The sequence below is a fragment of the Symphalangus syndactylus genome, chromosome 7 (genome assembly GCF_028878055.3).
Source record: "Symphalangus syndactylus isolate Jambi chromosome 7, NHGRI_mSymSyn1-v2.1_pri, whole genome shotgun sequence".
Classification (NCBI taxonomy): Eukaryota; Metazoa; Chordata; class Mammalia; order Primates; family Hylobatidae; genus Symphalangus; species Symphalangus syndactylus.
Genome location: NC_072429.2, coordinates 100,917,616 through 100,923,615, shown reverse-complemented (window position 1 = coordinate 100,923,615; position 6,000 = coordinate 100,917,616).

Here is a 6,000-nt window from a genome sequence, read left to right as displayed (position 1 = left end):
GTTCTGGGCCTTCCCCATGTGCTGCTTCCTTATGCCCTCTGGCCTTGCTTGTGTAGGATCCTGGACACACCACTTCCATCTTATGAAGGATTGCTCACCTTTGACAGAACCTACCTCCTGATGGGCAGCTCTGGCTGCATGGTCACTTAATGGTCCATGCTCTATTTTTACTAAGATGAGATATTTTTTCTCTACTGAGGCTCAGTAGTGTACTAATAGCTGCTTTTGGGTCATGCATGGTCATGCGTGGTTCTCTGCTGCAGATGGCATGCCCCTGCTTGAAAATATTAGGGGTCTACAATGCAATGCTCTTATTATAGCTTGTGATGAAACACCTCACAGCATCTTTTCTTACCACAGATACTTCAAGTACCATAGGGACTACTTGGTTGTATGGTTCAAGAAGCAGGGCTACTTGACCCTCAGCCTGAATCTACTTCAGAGTCTTTTCTTGCCCAGGGCCCCACTTAAAGCTGGCAGCCTCTGGGCTACCCAATAGATGGGATGGAACAATATTCCAAATGTGCTGTACCAGAACCCCAAAACACCTACCAAATGTGCTTCTTTCTTAATGATGGAAGGTGTGAGATGCAAACATTTGTATTTTATTTTGGAGAGGATGTCCCAGCATGCCCTGGATCAATCTAGAATCTCCACTTATATGGTGGTCCCCTGCATCTTTGTAGAATTTACCTCTCACCCCTGGAGTCTTTATGTCTTCCATGCTCCAACATACTTCCTACTCCTGGATTATCAGTTCTGATTAACCTGACATCACTGATGTTGTGGACCAAACCAGTGTTCTTCAGAGTGTCAGGCCATCCAGGTGCCCTCAGACTGTATTATGCCAGAAGGTAATAGAGTTAACATAGCCCTGGGGCCAGAACATAACCATGTAGAGTTTTCTGTCCTATGCGATTGTGAACTGCTTATCCCTCTTCCTGGTAGGAATGAACAAGAACACAGATATCAGGTCAGTGGCCACACACAACGTGCTGGAGGCCATGGATAATCTTAGCTGTGATAGAGATATCATGTCTGGCACAGCAGCTGCAACTGGGGCTACTACTTGGTTGAGTTTGCTGTAGTCTATTCTTATCCACCATGTCCCATCTTGTTTTAGTAGAGGCCATGTGGCGAATTAAAGGAGTATGTAGAAGGACCATCAACCCTGAATTTGTTAAAAGCTTTTGAAGGTGGCACTAATCTGTGTCACTTCCCCTAGAAGTAGCCCTATTTTTTATATACTCTCTTAGTCAGAGGTTTGGGGCAGTTTCAGAGACTTCTACTTGACCTTCTTCCCTAGAATATCTTACCTCACAGGTCAAGGAACCAGGTAAAGCATTTGATTCTACCAACTATCAGGTATCTCCATTCTAATGTGACGATTGGAAAAACAGGTAGCTGTTTGTACCCAGTGGACCCACTATGAGACAGACTTGGGTCAGGACCCAATTTATTGCCTGGTCCCAGGCTGTGAGGGCGCCTAGGGTTTCTGAGTATCAATTTCAGTATAGAAATCTTTGAAAAGTCTGGGCACTCCATTTCTCCAATGTATAGCTATCCTAGTAAATAGAAGTAGATCCTTTTGGGGGAGAGACTGGGGAATTACTACTGAATACAGTTGCTACAGTGTTGCTGGGTCACATTCTCATGGGCACAATGAACAGTTCAAGAATAGGCCAATGATAGGCAATGATAGTCATCAGGAATCCTGGGAAAGACTCTTACTTTCTTCTTGTTGGACATGAAGGAGAGAGGATGTAATAGCTCAAACTGCCATGGTCATCTATGACCACATGAGACCAGAGGATGGAACCAACGCTGATGAAGTAGAGACAGAGAAATAGAGGGAGTAGGGATCTTATTTAGATGACATCACTTGAGTCCTACATCAAGTTGCACCTGAAACCACACTGAAGTGAGCCACTACATTCCCTAGTCTATTCTTCATCCAGTTTGGATTGTGCTTACTGTCCTATGTGGCACGTTGAGGGAAATGGCATTTGTGTCAAGAAGGAAAAAAGAGTTTTCTGTGACTTTTTCAAGTTAAGTTAGGACAATGGTTGGGTTGTGGATAAGGTCATGCAGCAGAATAAACTAGGGAGCTTTTCTTTTCTTTTTTTTTTTTTTTTTTTTTTGAGACGGAGTCTCGCTCTGTCGCCCAGGCTGGAGTGCAGTGGTGCAATCTCGGCTCACTGCAAGCTCCGCCTCCCGGGTTCACGCCATTCTCCTGCCTCAGCCTCTCTGAGTAGCTGGGACTACAGGCGCCCGCCATCACGCCCGGCTAATTTTTGGTATTTCTAGTAGAGACGGGTTTTCACTGTGGTCTCCATCTCCTGACCTCGTGATCCGCCCGCCTCGGCCTCCCAAAGTGCTGGGATTACAAGCGTGAGCCACCGCGCCCAGCGGGACTTTTCTTTTCTTCTTTTTGAGACAGAGTCTCGCTGTATCGCCCAGTCTGGAGTGCAGTGGCACGATCTCAGCTCACTGTAACCTCCACCTCCTGGGTTCAAATGATTCTCCTGTTCAAGCCACCTGAGTAGCTGGGACTATAGGCTAATTTCAGTAGAGGTGGGGTTTTGCCATGTTGTCCAGGCTGGCCTTGAATGCCTGACCTTGAGCAATCTGCCCACTTTAGCTTCCCAAAATGCTGGAATTACAGGCATGAGCCACCATGCCCAGCCATTTTCAAACCACTCTTGCCCGCTTTGTTTACCAGGACCCATTCTAGAATCACCTCCCTTTCTCTCTCTCTGCCTCCCTCCCACCCTCTCTCCCTCCCTGTCTGTGTGTGTGTGTGTGTGTGTGTGTGTGTGCATGCACATATTTATGAATGTGAAAAGTTTAAATCACCTCCCCCAGGTGATTCTGATGCAGCCCAGACAAATCCCTGGACTCCTTGAACTGAGAGTGGAACAGATTCTGCTGCCCATATCCTGGCCTTGAACATAATGCCTTGTTAATTCCATGGGCCCAGTGTGTCACTGAGGACTTCCACAAAAACCTCACTTGCTAACTTTATTCAAAGGAGTGAACACTCCACCTTCTCCTAGGCCTTCTGTGGCATTCTGTCTTTCAGCTCTCTCTCCTCTGAGAGAACTACCTGTGGGCTCTTGCTTTCCCTTTATCCCCATCTCTGCTCTTAGGACTTTATTCAGGTCAAACTTTTAGGTTTTATGAAGTCATCTAGTCACCGAACTAAGGAATTCAAGGTGTGAATTCACAATACAATTCCCACTGACAAGAACTGATTACAAGGATGTGGAAACATAAAAGAATAGATATTTAAAGCAATGAGTGGGAAGTGAATACTAGAATACTTGTAGCCTGGAGGTTTGGCCCCTTCCCACCCCCTCCCACAGTGTTGCCACACCAATTCGCTCTCCTTTTTTTTCTCTCTACCAAATGGAAAGAGTTGGTTAAGATTTTGTAAGGTAGTTTTGCCCAATGTGAAGCTAGTTGGTCCTTCCTATGCTTAGCTGGCCCATCAGCATCAAGATTCTGTTTCAAGGAACAGGGGAAGGGACAGACTCTTATATCACATTATTGAAACCACAAAAGTGAAAGAGGGGTGAATCAAAAAACAAAATTGTGAGCACAACATCCTTGATTGAAATGTACCATTAAGTAGTTAGACAGGCTATCTCCAAAGCACTCCTTCCAGCTGCCTCCCACAGACAGGGTAGTGCTAGCTGGCTGAAGAAATAGAGGGGAGGTCGCTGAGCACGAACAGAGAAAGTGAACATTTCTCAGCTTCTCTGGAGACAAAAGGCTCTGAAGCTCCAGAATGTCCCATTTTAATATTGGAGAAAGACTAAGGTGACCTAGCACTGGACATGGCCTGTTCCATGAAAGATGTTGGTAGATTTCTTAGAAAATGACGTACTTGATAGGTCTTGCTGAAGTTCCTTCAACCATAGGACCTGCTAGGTGGGCCTTGATGTGCTGTGAATACCTAGAAGGTGGAGGGTTCTGTCAAGCTCCACACTTTGTTCTTTGGACTTCTCCCAGACTGAAGAGCATGTGTAGGAGCAACCAACACGTATAATGGGGATAGCTAAACACTGTAAGCAACAAAATTTACAGAAAGCAAAAACTCTTAGCGAAATCATTCTACTGGAGTTAGTTTCCTTAATATTGTTTGGCTCAATCTTCTCTGCTGGATCACCTACAGTTCAGTAACCACTTCGAGAGCTCACCTAGTCATGGGCCAGTACCAGAGGATGAGTCTTCTTTTCTTTTTGAGACAGAACCCCTGTTGAAATCTTCTCCATTAATTATAATGAATGCTTGTGAGGGTGTAAGGCTTGCAGGCAGATAGTCACGTCTGTGCATATCTTGGGAAAGATAGTCTAGAAGTATTTCATTCATGTCATATGCAGGTCATAGTTTTAATAGCACTTTATATGTAATTTTGCTCTTAGTCTGTAGATATAAAGTACCAAAAGATGAGTGCCTTGAAAGTTGAAATTGTATTTTACTTTTCTATTCACCTTTTTTGAATTTTAAGTGATTTCATTTTCTTCATTGTTATGTGTATGTACTTTCTTGCTTTTCTACATGAATATATATTACATGCATTTTTAAAAAGTAGAAACATTGTAAATTATTTATCACATACCATTAATTCCATACAATAAAATCCACCCTTTTAAAGTGTATGATTCAATAGCTTTTAGTATATTCATAAAGTTTTGCAACTATTACCACTATCTAATTCCGGGACATTTCCTCACCCCTCAAAGGAAAACTTGTACCATTAGCAGTTATTTCCCCAGTCTCCCTCAGCCTCTGGCAACCACTCATCTGCCACATAGGACACCATGATCAACTATCCAAAGTCGCAGGTGTCTGTGAGTCAAACTATTCTGATTACTTCTTTGACTCCATTATCCACTATGGTAACCATGTCTACCTTGCCTTTGGCAATTAAGTGCCATCATTTGGCTTCCATGTTTTCTACCAACCTGAAGCAGTTGGCTTGATAAGATCATGGAATGGCCCTTTGAAGACTCAATTACAGCCAGCTAGTGGCAATACCTTGCAGGGTGGGGACAGTATCCTCCAAGTTGTTGTTATGCTCTGAATCAACATCTAATCTGTGGTGGTGTTGCTCTCATAGCCAGAATTCATGAGTTCAGGAGTCAAAGGGTAAAAATGGGCATGGCCAGTGATCCACTAGCAAAGCTTTTGCTTTCTGTCCCCCACGCACTTAGGCTTTGATGATCTATATTGGTTTTAGTTTCAAAGGAAAAAATACTTCTTCCAAGAGATGGAACAATGATTGATTGACCTGCAAGTTGAGACTGCCACCCGGTCACTTTGTGCTCCTCATGCCTATGAATCCACAGGCAAACAGTTATTGTACTGGCTGGGGTGATTGGGCACACAGTGGAGGTAAGGAAGAGTTTGTCTAGAATACAGAAGACTCCTTAGAATGCCTCTTAGTACTACTGTGCCTTGTGATTACTACAAGTCAATGGAAAACTACAACAACACAATTCAGGCAGGACTACTAATGTCTCAGATCCTTTAGGAATGAAGGCTCGGGTCACACTACCAGGTAAAGAACTACAGCCAGCTCAGGTGCTTGCTAAGGGCAAAAGGAATGTGGAATGGGCAGTGGAAGAATGCAGTCGTAACTACTATGACCAGGTAACCAGTTGCAGAAATGAGGACTGTGGTTATTATGAGTACTTCTTACTTATTTTTTATTTATATATATATATATATATATATATATATACACAATATTTTCTGTTTTCTTCTGATTATTATACCCTTATCATCTCACATAAGATGTGTTAGTAATGGTTACCTTTGTATCACAGTATTTAAGTTACAGGCTATCAAAATAGAAGAGTGAACATCGCCTGAGGACTTTGCATCCTTTTTTGGGGAAAAGATTAGCTTGATTTTGTTTGTACAAAGGACAGTTGTATCATGTGGAGCAGAGCATGACTTTGTTGTTGTCCTTATCTGGAGATTAAACATGGT